The sequence below is a fragment of the Eschrichtius robustus genome, chromosome 3 (genome assembly GCF_028021215.1).
Source record: "Eschrichtius robustus isolate mEscRob2 chromosome 3, mEscRob2.pri, whole genome shotgun sequence".
In the NCBI taxonomy this organism is placed as follows: Eukaryota; Metazoa; Chordata; class Mammalia; order Artiodactyla; family Eschrichtiidae; genus Eschrichtius; species Eschrichtius robustus.
This window is the reverse complement of record NC_090826.1, coordinates 80,212,319-80,226,582: the sequence shown is the minus strand read 5'-3', so window position 1 is coordinate 80,226,582 and position 14,264 is coordinate 80,212,319. Positions and strand designations below refer to the sequence as shown.

General features: G+C 43.7%; 1 long non-coding RNA gene across 1 annotated transcript in view; it reads left to right on the top strand.

The window, feature by feature from the left end:
- Positions 1–493: 493 nt before the first annotated feature.
- The window catches only part of LOC137761155 (uncharacterized), a 19,322-nt gene continuing 5,551 nt past the window's right edge, over positions 494–14,264 (top strand). Inside the window, exons 1-2 of the long non-coding RNA XR_011073397.1 lie at positions 494–586; positions 11,777–11,831. This is a non-coding gene — a long non-coding RNA (uncharacterized lncRNA). The remainder of the gene's footprint in view (positions 587–11,776; positions 11,832–14,264) is intronic.

The window sequence follows — 14,264 nt, the reverse complement described above, 5'->3', positions numbered from 1 at the left end:
CCCCCGTGCTGGAGCTTCTTTCCCGTTCTTTTTGAAGAAGCGCGTGTATGACTGATCGCTCAACACGCTGTTGGTTCTGATTGCAGAAAACACACCTTATAAATATATGATAACCAGCCTGTAATAGAGAGTGTGACAATTTACTTCACAGTGCGTTTCGGGCTGCTAATTGATCGTTTCAGTCCAGGGACGATTTGGAATAAATTATAGCCATCAAAAGGATATCACTTCTCATTTTCGTGGAAGGATTTCCACGTCCCTTCGCGTTGGTCAGAGAGCCGATTGCACGCGGCAGGCAGAGAGGAGGGGAGGGAGCCGGCTGGAGAAAGGAGGCTGGAGGCGCGGGGCGGGGAGCTGGACGGGGCCGGGCCGGCGGGGCCGGGGGGCGGGGCCTGCGGGACGGGGCGGGGCCGATGGGCGGGGCCGGCGGCGGCGCGCACGCGGCGGCTGCAGGTCCGCGGTCGGACGGTAGAGGCCTCCCTTCCGAGGCGGCGGCGCGGGTGCCACCCGCTGGGGCTCCGCTCCCCCTGCGCGAGCCCGCGTGTCCTTCCCGGCGAGGTCCCTCCGCGGCGCGGCCAGACCCAGTGTGAGTATTCCCCACGCGCTTCCCTCCTCCCGCAGGCGGCAGCGCCTGTTCGTTTGAAGTGAGAGTCTCCGTCGGGCAGAGGGCCCTGCTCGGGGGCGGGGGTGCTCGCGTGAGCGGGATCTCACCTCCCGCTGGAGGCTTCCTCTCAGCGGGACTTCCCCGCGGGAGCGGACGCCGTAATGCGGACCACCGCTCTCTGAGCTCCGGGAGCGGGAGTAGCGAGGCTGGAGGCGCCGCGGCGCCGTCGGGGGCTTTGTGTGCAGTTGGGGCCCGCAGCCCCGGTAGCTCTGGTTCTCACGCCGCAACTGCGGAGGGGCGCGTGCGGAGCGTCGCAGCCTCTGAGGGAGCCTCGCCCACCGGCCCCCCCCAGGAGAGGGCGAGGAGAGGGCGGGCCGGGCCGGTTGGCGCCGCGAGGTGATGCCGGGGTCTCCAGGGCGGCGGGTTACGCGCTGTGGAAGGCGGCGAGAGCGCGGCCTAAAAGCCCTGCGCGGGACGCCGGCGGGAGAGCTCGGCCGAGGCCACTCCGAGCGTACCGGCCCCGGACCCCGCTCCGTTGGGTCGGCTTCCCCAGCCGCCTCGGAGGCCGCCGCGCCCTCGCTTGCATTTCATTTCCCGCAAGGTGTGTGCTGTCGTGTGGTGGTCACGGAGAAGAGAAACCTATCCCTGGATGGGATTCGACTTTGAAAAAACAGTATTTTTCTCCTCCTGTCGCGGGCACTTGCCAGTCTGGCCTTTTCCTCCCCCGCCCCCGAGACTTCCAGGCAACTTTCATTCTCTTCCTAAGTTAGAGCGTGAGAAGGATTGAGGCCCTTCGCCCACACGTAGCAGACCCCCCTATCCGTGTGCTTGAAGTCAGGCTTCGCATGGTGTTCTTCGGTTTTTAGTCTTGTGTTATGCTAATAAATTATGTCAATCTAGGGCACGGATGTTTCCTTGCAGGCGATTTTGACAGCAGTCATCATACCAAGCTATTATGAAGTGTGATGTCAGTCTGGAGGACGGATAATATATAAGCCAGTTCTTGACACGCTATCTTACAAGGAAACATCTGAGACCATCAGTAAGAGGCATTTTAATTCACACACCAAAAATATTTTGTGTTTGGTTGACATCTTTCAAAATGCTGAAAGAGGTAGTAGCATTTATCATTTTGTAGGTATTTATCAAGGTACTCACAAAAGTCCCCATAGGAGGGAGGACGGTTTTGTCTTAGTCCTGTTCTATCACATAAACCAAGGAACGAAGGTGTTATATGTGCTACCAAATAAATAGTGCTTGTAAGCCAGTGATAGAGCTCTATTTATGAGAACAAACATCTTCTAAAACTGGAATAATTGGAAAAGTGAGGTAACTGGTTATGTTTATGCCTCTGTTGTGAAAGATAATCGTCTGCTAGCTTAAATGAGAAACCTTATGCTTTTAGCATAAGTACTGCATGTGTGAAATGATCCATTTAGCTCAGGTATGGAAGTCAGGTAAATTTTCTGTAAAACTCCGGCCTTAATGGTTACTACTTACTCATGGGTATTAAAGACTTTGATTATATCAGGAGTCACATGAAACAAGTGATTAGGTTCAAAAGTATGGCTAGGGTCCTAATGACTGAATTCTGAAATCTAAAGTGATCCAAATCTAAGCAGACGCTTTAGGCTTGATATTATGTAATAGACAGAAGCTGTATTTACATGGACCAAATCCCGTGGGAGTTAGTTTTACCATGAACTGTGCATGTGTTCACCCAAGGTATGGTTTTCTTTTCCTCCAGTCATTAATTCAATAACTATTTATTCATTATCTGCTACAGGTCCACTTCACTTTGCCATTGAACATGAGCCCTATAGGCATATAATACATAATTGTTGAAATGTAACTAAAATGTGGAAAATATATCTTCTTCTGGCTCAAGGAATATTATTATAAAAGAGTTAAAAACTGACCTTTCATTTATACAAACGGAAAATTGTATTGACTTCTCTCAAGTAGTAAGGTAAGGGAAGGAAAATTAGAAATCAGAAAGTTTTCTCCAGCCTATGCCCTAGTCACAGTACCATATTTTTTTCTCCTTAAGACTTTCAAAGCAAAGTTTAAAGGATCTGCATGATTGAATGGGTTTATGATGTCCTTTTAATAATTTTAGAATATAAAGTTTTCCTTAAAAGGTCTTGCTTCTTATATGGTGTGCTAGACTGGCTTTTGTTATGTGAGTGAAGCACTATAATTTTAGTTAAAATCAAAACCGCATACCCCTTTTTTTCCCCAAACTGAAGTAAGAATTGCCTACAATTAAGTCAAGAAGACAAACACATTTCAAGTAGTTACAAGTACACCTGTTTAAAATTCATTTTCATTGGCTTGATAAACAGAGAAAAACATCCAAGATGTTTCTCTCAATTATTTGTAGTTTCATCCTAAACAATGCCTAGGTCCTTGAATATCAAGACATTTTTGTATGACATCTATAAGATGCACCTAAAGAGTGTAAAATTTTGTGAAGTGCAATAATGGAAGATGTTAAGAATAATTTTATCCTTAACCCTAATATTGTGCCGTAGGGCCATAACTAAGTAACCAAGATATGACTATAAACTAATATAGTCCACTGTATCAGAACTTACACATACATTTTAGTGTCCTATCCAACTAGTCATCTTGGAAGTCTGTCACTTATTGCAGTGATGCTTCCATTGCTGCCATTGTTCAAACCTATTTTGAAGCTCTTCATTTGGGCACTCTTCAGAACCCACAGCACATCTTGTTAAAAAGCCTTGGAGGCAGTAAGTCATCTTCCTTTAAAGACCTTCTGTGCCCTGAAGAGTTAGGTGGGTGATCAAGTCAGGTAATGTAATTTGGGGGTCAAAACAATTGGAAAGACTATTAGATGTCTTTCTTGAGTAGCTTTTAAACTAGTTCTAAAGTCATTACACAAGAATAGTTTGAACATTGGCAGCACCATTGGAGTAAAAGTAGCTGCCAAGGGAAAACTCTTAAGAAAAGTGTGCATTTGGAGCTTGTAGAGTCTCTTTGATTATCAATGAATTATTAATTTAACAATCATATACATCTCTAGTACATTGGTATGCAGTATAGAGACATCTTACTTCAGAAATCTATATTGTCAAGAATTTGGTTGATCTGGATTTTATGAGAGTTCAATTTTGCTGCTATGATAACAAAAGCTGTTAAGTTCTAGAATATGGGCTTGGGTAGGAAAAATCCAAGATGTCATGGGCTAAAATCAGGATTGCCATATATAGTTCTATAGATTTGGTGCTCCACATTCCTTGAAATACAAAGGAATCATACTCAATTAAGAAATCAAACTTAACCTGTGTTCTGTTTAGTGAGCAAGGCATTCACCATTGTCAAAAAAACTCAGTGATCCTTCAACTGTAGGTGAAGTCTAACTTGTGGAATAAAACATTCGTCATTTTTAGTAGATGGTTGTGAATAGAGACCCCAAAGTATATATGTAATGGAACTACTGTGTACTGCTGTAAGCTAACAATATGCTATATGCTGTGCAAAATACAGAATTATGAAACTCCCTCCTCAGTGAATTTAAACTCTTTATGATATTCAAGACCAGAATATGGGAGACGGGGTAGAAAGACACTCAAGGTAAAGAGAGAGGGAGATGGAAAGAGGTAGGTCATGGGGCTTTTGAATCATAATTAGTTGAATTCATCTAAGAGAAGAGTTTAGAAATAGTTTCCAGGGCTTCCCTGGTGGTGCAGTGGTTGAGAATCTGCCTGCCAATGCAGGGGACACGGGTTCGAGCCCTGGTCTGGGAAGATCCCACATGCCGCGGAGCAACTGGGCCCGTGAGCCACAACTACTGAGCCTGAGCGTCTGGAGCCTCTGCTCCGCAACAAGAGAGGCCGCGATAGTGAGAGGCCCACGCACCGCGATGAAGAGTGGCCCCCACTCGCCACAACTGGAGAAAGCCCTCACACAGAAACGAAGACCCAACACAGCCAAAAATAAACATAATAAATAAATAATAAATTAAAAATTAAAAAAAAAAGAAAGAAATAGTTTCCAAAAACCACCAGCAAATAATTTAAAATCTGAGGGAATAATTCAAATTCAGCTCCAGCTGAGACTATATGGAGAACCAAGAAAAGCAGAAAGAATGTAATTAGCTGAGTAGGAATTTTTCTAAGAATTCAGGTCTAATACCTTTAGTATTATATAGAGGGCCACAGGATCATTAGTGATTAGCAGGGATCCAGGCTATAATGATCAGGAGAGATCAAGGCCAGAGGACAAAGATGAAAGAGCCTTCCTGCTTAAACTGAATGTTGCAAATGCTGATGCACTTACAGAGGGAAGGTCAGCTAGCAGACAAAGAAATAGGGCAACAGTCCCAAATCATCAAATATATTCCTCTCTTTCACCCCACAGTTAGATTGGATATGGAGATTAACCAAGTTTGAGCTGAGACAAAAAGAATATCCTTATTTCACCCATTTATAAGATCTGGAACTTTGAGTTTTGTCTGCTTTGATGAGTTTGATTATTGCTCAGAAATTAGGGAAGGGGACCTGCTGGACCCAGGATATCAGAGTTACATACCCAACTAAAAGGTCAGTGAACAAGGTGGACAGATCCAATTCCAGGTCTTTTCTGGGGAAGAGACTGTTTGTCTGTTAGCAGATAAAACGGCTCCTCAATTATATGTTACAAGTATAAGGAAGTGTCAGGTACCCAGCACATCCTCAATAAATAATGACAATTGTGGAAAAACAAGTAGCAGTGATGTTAGCCTTTCTTTTGGAATGGGTAGCCCAACCATTGCACCTGCTCATATCCTATAGATTTAAGAACCATCCAAATATTTCTTAATTTGAATCTAAATATTAAATTTTGTATATAGTGTTTATAGCTTCAGGATTAGGGTGGGGGAACTCTTAGTATGGCCAGGTAGTTATAATAGAAGTCTGGTTGGTATAGCTTGAGGCCCATCTCTTTCAGATAGAAAGGTTCCTGGTTTTGGATTTACAGAATTCACACGTGGATCCAGAATATAGAAGTGGCAGGAAATTGCCCTGAGAACTGGGAAAGTATCCTTGACTAGGAGTGGGGACTAGGTTTATCATGTACCAATTGTGTTACTTGAAGCAAATTTTAGTTTTCTCATAGGCAAAATGTATATAATACATTTACTTCAAGGGGTAGTTTTGAGCCTTGTCTGAGATGAAATAAATGGAACGACTTGGTTTATTAAGTGCTGTGCATGTGCAAGCTTTTGTGTGCCACAACATGGGTTTTGTAGGTGAAGGTAAGGGTTGTAGCCCTTGAGCTGTCCAGATATTTAAACCAAAATATAAATGAAGATGGAAATCTATCTTTGGGAATTTAGGAGAATAGACTAGTTTTCGCATGGGTACTAGAGACAAGTCATCATATAGTCATTATTCTCCCTTTCTCGAATTCATAGGAAGTACCCTGTTACCATTGCCAGAATTTTTTTTTAACGTTTCCTTAAGACCTGTGGGAAATAAAGAAACCTGTTAGCTTGCTTAATACTATCAGGTCCAGGTCTTTAGCATTGGCACTGAAGGCACAATCTCCATGTGGGGAAAAGTAGCCAGGCTTCCAGGCCTTGATTCTTGTACTCTCAGAAGTTCTTATCTTAGAGATTTTATTAATCCCCATTGCCACCTACATGTCTTGGAACAAGAAGCTAGATGGAGTTCCACGTATTGGCTTAATTGGTCAGCTGTGAACATTTTTTTTTGCAGTTGTTATTCTTCCCACAGCAACAACCCACTTTTGCTGCAGAGACTGCAAGACCTCCCAGCCCTTGCAGGCCATTAAAAAAATTAACACTTGTATCTTTCATTTTCCCCTACTTTCCTCTGTGTATTTGAAAGGTAGAGGCTGCTTGGGGCAGGGTAATCCACCTCTCTATCTCAGAGAAACACCAGTACAGATACAGACAGTGGTGTTATTGGCTCCCACCAACAGGGGGCATGGTTCCTAGAGAGGAGGGAAGAATGGAAGGGGTGGTCTGGGATGTATACACTCATCCTTTCTTCTGTTGAGTTTCAGAGGCTATCCTGCTGAAGAGGAAAACAGTGCCCTTGTCTTAAGTCATGGTTAGAGGATATTTTCTAGAGGTTTGTTGAGTATCCTCCACACAGTGACACTTCATAAATTCACGTTGTGTAAGACAGACTGTATTTGAGCCAGTACAATGTGTTGGCTAAGGAGAAAGGGACATTTGATTCAGACAGTCTGTGTTTGAATATCACATCTGCTACTTACTTGCTGAGTGGCTTGGGCAAGTTTCTTAATCCCTCTGAGCCCCAGTTTATCTGCAAAATGGCAATAATAACAGTGTCTATTTTTTAGGATTGTTGTGCGTGAGGGTGCTCAACAAATGGAAGCTATTATTAGGCTCTGGAGAGTGAGCGAGGAATATAAAGAAATATAGGGCGAATTTCCCTCTTCAAGGAGCTTACTGTATGGTTGGAAGGGACTGATTAAATGAAAACTGACATAATAGTACAGGGCAGAGCATAGGAGTGCCAAGTAAGAGCTGCAGATAATGAATGGTTTCAGCAGTCTGCCAAGGACTAGGATGGTAGTGAAAGATTTCAAGATAGAGGTGGGAATTTCTCTCTGGGATTTGCAGGCCGGGTGGGATTCAGATATGTGTACTGGAGTTGAGAAGGCATTCCAGATGGCAAGGAGAAGGAGTGATTAGAACACACAGTACAGCAGGGGTGAGAGTATGCCAAATGGAAAGTAATCCAGTTTTTAAGTCAGATAGGTAAGCGTAAGAATCCTGTCTCTGCTGTGAGATCTTGGTTGGACAAGTACCTTAATTTCTTTAGTCTCAGTTTCTACAGCCCTAAAATGGGTATAATCATATCTCATTAAATTGAAGGGAAATGAGGTAATGTTTGTAATGCCTAACATGGTGCCTGGCACCTCACAAGTGTTCAATAAAATGAAGATAATTCACGTGGTGTTTTCAGGGGACAGTGGGGGAGCTGTCTTCCTGAAGAGCTGTCTTGCCTGGTGTAGGCTAGTAGTGTAAAACAAAGCAGAAACAGCCAGTTAGTGCCTACAGGGGGAGTGGAGAGGAGGCTTAAAGGCCAGTTTAAGGAGCTGGGTGGGGCTGTTATAGGCTATCAGAGCTATCAAGGTTTTTGAGTAAAGCAGGGGTTTAAGAGAAATTAATCTCAAGGCACTGGGCAGGCTGTTTTGGAGGAAGGAAGAAACTCACTCATGCATGTGTAAACTGATAAGGGTCTAGATTAGGATAGTGGCAAGGTTACCAGACCTGGTTGGTGTGGTCTCTTTAAAGTTTCTGTTGTAAAAGGAGCTTAGGGCTCAGCAGTGTGGAGTGAGGGAATGTTTTGTTTTGTTTGTAGACTCCTTAATATTTAGTGTCAGTTGTCCAGAATAAAATTAGTATAGATCCACAACTTTGGAAAATAGAACTCACTCAATATCCAGGGACTATAAAAGGTGGGAAGTAATTTTAATGCTAAATAAACCCTAGAACTTGCTTCAGCTTATAAAATAGCCTCTTTTAAAACTCCTTTCCCCTTCCTGTTAATGCACACGAGTGTGTGCCTATCACTGGTTTTCTGGAAGGCACAGTATAGATCATTTATAATTGTTTGGAGTTTGAGGTTAGGATTGTTAGTACCAAGTGGCATTGGGTCAAATGGGGAGGATGTTGCCAGCAAAGTGGTAATTTGATGACTTTATTTATTTGGTGACAGTGTGATTTGGATGAGAAAATACTGTCTTCTCCCTGGGGTTTAGAAGTGATTTAATTAAAAACACAAACCTAGGAAATGGTTTTGGATACTAGGGAATTCATTTATAGTCTCTCATTCTCTCCTCACCACTCTTTTTTCTGTCCCTAGTAGCATTGAAATGGGAGAATACATGGTAGATAATTGTATTTCTAAAGAAAGTCACACTGATTATATGGACACCAGTTTTTAAAATGTGAGGAAACTGAAACTGCCTATTGTTCAGCCGTGGGCCTTAAACATATTAAGTAGCAAAGGATAACTGACCTACTACTGATTTCCTGAATTTTGCTGTTCTGTCGTTTGGCTGTAAGGGCGACGTGGTGCTGATAGCTCTGGGGTATCTGGGGTGTCTCAATAGTTAATTGTGGCTACCTCTGCCTGCCTCAGAAGGAGGGTACATGAGTAAGGGGACTGTGTGCGGTGGTTGACCAACACAGGAAGGAGCTCAGTGACACAGGGAAAGGCAGGCCCTGTGAGGTTAGAGGCAAAGCAGACTGTCCTGTTGCTTCTGAGCAGAGGCAGGGAGTGTATTTCATTTCTCATCTCCTGAGTTTATTGAAATCATCTGCTGGGGTGGGAGGGGGCAGAAAGCAAGCCTGATGTTGTAAAGCTAATGAAGATGCCAGCAAGCAGGTTATATCCGGCTCTTGGCACTCCTTTTCACTCCAGCCTGGAAACAAGACTGCATGAGAAACCTATTTCAAGAGAAGGAAGGGGAGAAAGCAAAAGACATCTCCCTACTTTTTAATGAAAGATTTTTTGAGTATATATTAATTTTGGATTTCTGGTGTCCATTCTACCCTAAGAGACCATCCAAAGTAGCTCCTGGCTGAAACTCCGGCGAGGAGAGGTTCAGACCAGGGACAGGTGGCATTGGGCAGAGGGTCTTCAGGGTACTCTTGGCATTAATTTGCTGAAAAGAGCCTCATCAGAGACCAGGTCTCCCCTCCTGCATGGGTGGCGGACATTAGGCCTCGGAGAGGGCCTCCATGCAGATTTCAGCTTTGCCCCCTCCTCCAAACCCTCTGCCTTGTGCTCCTGCAGTGGGACCTCTCTCTCCCTCTTCCCCCTTTTTTCAATTAAATGAATTAATTACCAGGCATTTAACTTTTTGCCAGACTCTTTCATTATGCCCAGAGTTGTTGCTGAGCGGCAGAGGAAGTAATAACATTCGCAGTGAGGGGCAAATCCTGTTAATGAACAAATTAAAGTTCAAACAGTGATTCAAGTTCACAACCTCTCTGTGGCTCTTCTCTTTAATAAGAGTTATACATGTTACTTTCCTGGCTCTTTTCTCCCTTTTATTACTTTTTAAGCTTTTCATCAACACTGCTGGGGCATATTTGAGGCTCCCAACCTTTCAGCCTCAGCTGACAAGGACTCGAGCAGTTATAATCCCGTCTTAATTTGGCAACTTTTGTAAAACACATAAAGGGCCCAGAGTCACCTTTGGTCGCCAGGGCCTCGGGTGACCGACCCTCTAGCTTCCTCCCGACGCCAGGGCTTCATGGGCCGCTCTTCTCTATCTGGTGTTCATTCCTCTGCTGCACTCAGAGTCGGCTGACTCAGCTCCCCGCCCCGAGGCACTGCCTGCAGGGTGGGGCCGACAAGTGTCCAAGCCCTTGCCTCTCTGCCTTCCCTCTCCAGTCAGCCTCTCCACACGCAGATGCCAGCGCTTGGAGGAAGGGGAAGTGGTGAGGAGGGGGAGGAGCCTCTAGACTAAAAGCTGGGAACTGCTAAGGAGAAAGGAGTTTGGGGTAGGAAGGATGCCTGACCCCCTCCCCACCACCATTACCACCATTACCAAATGCCGCTAGCCTCGGGGAGGGGGCCTCGCCTGGAATGGCACAGGAAGGCCCAAGGCTTCTTAGCCCTTGACTGGAGCGGCCAGGCCTGGTGAGAAGGAGCCGGGAAGGTGTCAGGTGCCCGCTTACTTCTTCCTGCTCTGTTTTTTACGAAATGTGGATTGCGTGGGGGTGATCTCCACATCCGCGCCTGGCTTCTCACCACCATCCCCTGAGCGTAGATTGATATGATCACCATGACAACTGCAATCTAGGAGCATACGCATAATAGAGATGAAATAGACAAAAGATTAGCATGCCATGAAAAGTACAATAAGTTTCTTATTTAGCATTTAGATAACTGTCTTTCCTCCGGAGCAAGCTTCAAAGTTGAAGCCAGTTTAGACCAAGAGGATTAATTCTTTCTCCCGCATGCTTCATTGAATCTCTCATTACCAAACTTTGTCTGTACTGATGTAAGATTTGATTGAAGATTAGAGCATTTAGCAAATCTTGCTTTTCTGCATGTATCAGGTCCTTTCAAGCAGGGATCGAGGTGCCCAGTGGTCAATACCCTTACTTTTATCCAGTGTCTGCTTCATTTAAACTTAATCAACTCCATCAGTGAACTGGAACAGGGAAACGTCCCTGTGGTAAGAATGTTGTGCTTTTGTGGGATAATTCTTTGCTCTTTCCCGATCTGTTGGCGTTAAACCTAAAACTGCACTATGATGAACTTTTTTTTTTTTTAATCAATATGATAATGACAATTGGGCCTGAATGCTCTGGTAGGACTTAGAGTAGAGCAGGATCTGGCCTCCATTACCAAAACAACTTCGGTCCTGCGATAGTCCGCCACCTTTTGTGTGGCTTTAATACCTTTTCTTCCCTGACATTGAATATTGCTCAAGCTGGAAAATGATGCATCTTGTAGGGAAGGCTCATATGTCACAGCCAGAAAGTGAAGCAGACCGATTGGTTGTGTGAATTATCTGACTTGCTGCAGTGAATTATTTGCACTGTTTCCTTACCTAGTCAACAAGTTCCTGAGGTATAGTAGAGATCAATCAAAACTGACAGTCTGTGTGTGAAAGCTTTACTGTGTAAATCTGGCGCACTCATCCTGGCCATGCCGGCCCTGGCATCTGTATATCATTTTTATACTGCTACCAGTAGAGCAATTTCAAAAGTATTTGCAAGGAAAATGCGTGTCCCCATCTGTTCCTGGAAGCATAAATGTGCCACCTTCAGAGGGTTTTCACTGGTAATCATATCTTTAATGATCAACAGACTAGTGATATATACTTTTCCATAAAATGGGGTTTTCTTCACTTTATTGTGATTGGCTAGAATAAATAGCTTTTCCATATGTTAGAGAGATAAAATATAAGATTAGCAGAGGTCATTTGTTAGATAGTAAACAAAAGAAACAATTCATTCCAAATAATCTTTGAAAAGAAGCAATGACAAAATTAAGTTGCAGCAACAGAGCATCTGGGGCCCTACATCAGAAAACAGACCTTGCTCCTCCTTGGAAAAGGAGCCATTTAAGAGCAGAGGCAGGGAGGGAAGGACCAGGGTAAGGAGGAGAGGCTAGACTAATACTTGTTTATTTCTGTTTTAAGGTTGTATCTCCTTTCCCTGACCCACTATTTGCCTGCCCTCAGTGAAGCGCCCTGGGTAAGTTGGTGCGTGATGTGTTCAGAAAGCAGGAAAGTGCTACCCCGCTGAATTTCTCTTCAGGCCTACAGGGAATGGGGATTGTGTTCGTGTACTTTAAAAGTTGGCTTCCTCCTTGGGATATGCTCTTCTCCCATAGAAAAGGGTGACCATGGAGGGCAGGCAGAGTACTGGCCTTTGAAATTCCAAAGCCATGCAGAAGGTACCTCAAGATTACCAAAACTGCCAGAAACCCCCCAGGAAGTGTTCTTAGTGATCTAATCCCACCTGTTGTGTAGGTTACAGTCCGAAGATACAGTCAGGCCCTGACCACTATCTCTCGCCTACCCACACACATATACTCACATGAGTAGTCTCCGCACTCAGAGTCCAAGAGCACTGCCCCCCCCCCTCCTTTTTTCAGATGCAGACACTCCTAGTTCTTGGCAAAATTTGGAAGCTTCTCCTCCAGGATCTCTGTCCAGACGTTGCAACTACCTGCTCAGGAATTTCCAATTCTATTTTGTTTCCAGTCAGAGAGAACCTCCTGTTTTGCAAAGGACTGACATTAGTTGCAGGACATCTGAATCTAAACAATGCCTTCAGCCTTTGAGCTCTCTAGAAAATAGGTGTAGAGCTATTTAGACCTGTTTTCTACAAGTCAGGCATTGAGAATGAGACGTTGAGGTGGAGGGGATGTTCTCTCTACACATTGAGAACAGGACCAGTTAGCAGATTAACCTTAGGCTGGTTCTTTACTCTTTACAATTATGTATTGTTATTGACTTTTTTCCCCCTTGGGATAATGGGAGAAAAGCTCCGTCTTTTCTGTATATCTTACCCCCCACCTCATATTCCACAGAATTTCTTGCTCTCTCCAAATGCCTACTTCTCTCACTGCAGCAGGAGTGTGTGGGTGTTAGTTCCAAAGTGGGAAATGTAGTCTTCAGGCTGGTCCCAAGCAGAAAGTCTCTCTTAGCATATCTTAAACCTAACTTGTGTTCATTTCCTGGCCCCAGTGAGGTTTGGGAACAACTGGCAGGACAGTAGGAAAACAGCCTACCCCAAATCTATGGCCAGAGGAAAACAGAAAAGCCACTGTCAAAAGATTTTCTTTTAAAATTTCCCCTTAATTTTAGAAATCAGTCTTATAGGCTGGGTTGCATGTAGACAGTCATAGACTATATAAAAGATCTACATATAGATCACACTTTGCCTGATCTGAAACCAGATTTACTATAGTATTGCAATTAAGATTAAAAGAAAGGGAAGTCACACTTGTGGTTTCCACACTGCATTGTGATACACTGCAGATCTTGTCTTCAGTGAATTTGCCTGCCACAAGGAAATTCTGGCATGAGTAGTGTATGAGACATATTTTACACTCTATTTAGAAAATTGTATTTCCTGATTTCTGTGTATTTTAGTTTGAAACCCATTTTGCACTGAATTTCTATGTTGTTTTCATAAAATGAAAGGAAGTAAAAAACCTCACCAACTGATTTTGTGTGGAAGAAATAAATCTGTGATGTTTGCTACTTCCCTTGTCCAGGAGGACGAGGCTGTCACTACTACAGTTGGGATATTTCCCACTCCATGCTCTTGTGCCCAGGGGTCCTGTCTAACCCACAAGACTGCCAGGAACACTGCCGTCCACACCAGAGTAGAAGACATCTGCAGGGGCTCATGTTGGCTGAGGCTCTGAATCACAGAACTGCAAGCATACAAGGTTTTCCTAAACCTGGACTGGAGAGCCATTTGCAGCACATAGTGCTTTGCTGCTTCAAATCCACAGACCCTGTACACATGCACATCCATAGCAGAGATGGAAGTCTTGGCAACTATAGGACAAGGATTTAAAATTTTAAAAACAAACACACCATGTTCAGGGTGAAAATTACCTGCACCGACAATGCTGTCTCTTTCCTTCCACAGTCTCACTGCTACCAAGCAGCCTCATCAGTCTGGGGTTATTTCACTGAAGATGTACTTAATTCCAGATAAACTACTGGGTGGTGTCTATATGTAACAATCTTTTTTGTTAACCAATTTTATGAAAACAAAAAACCCTCCCATCTTAAAGAAAATATTGAACCTAAAACTCTAATTCAAATATTTGAAAACATATGGGCATATTCTGCTGCATGATTGTAATATGCTTAAGTATGTAATAGTAATTGTTTTTTAAATGCCCCTTAACAGGACAGAGATGGGCAGGCAGTATGGTGTTTTAGAAAGAAATTCAGTTTTTTAGAATAAGCCTAAGAAAATGACTCTTTTGATTATGGAAAATAAACTCAATTGATAGGACAAAATGAACTTTTAAAATTTAGTATTGATTAACAATCCTTAAGTTAAATTACTGATAAAACACCACCTGGATCTTAAAAATGCCAAGGTGTTTAAAGTTATCAGAAAATGAAAATTTGGGGGGAACTGACTTTTTTTGTTATC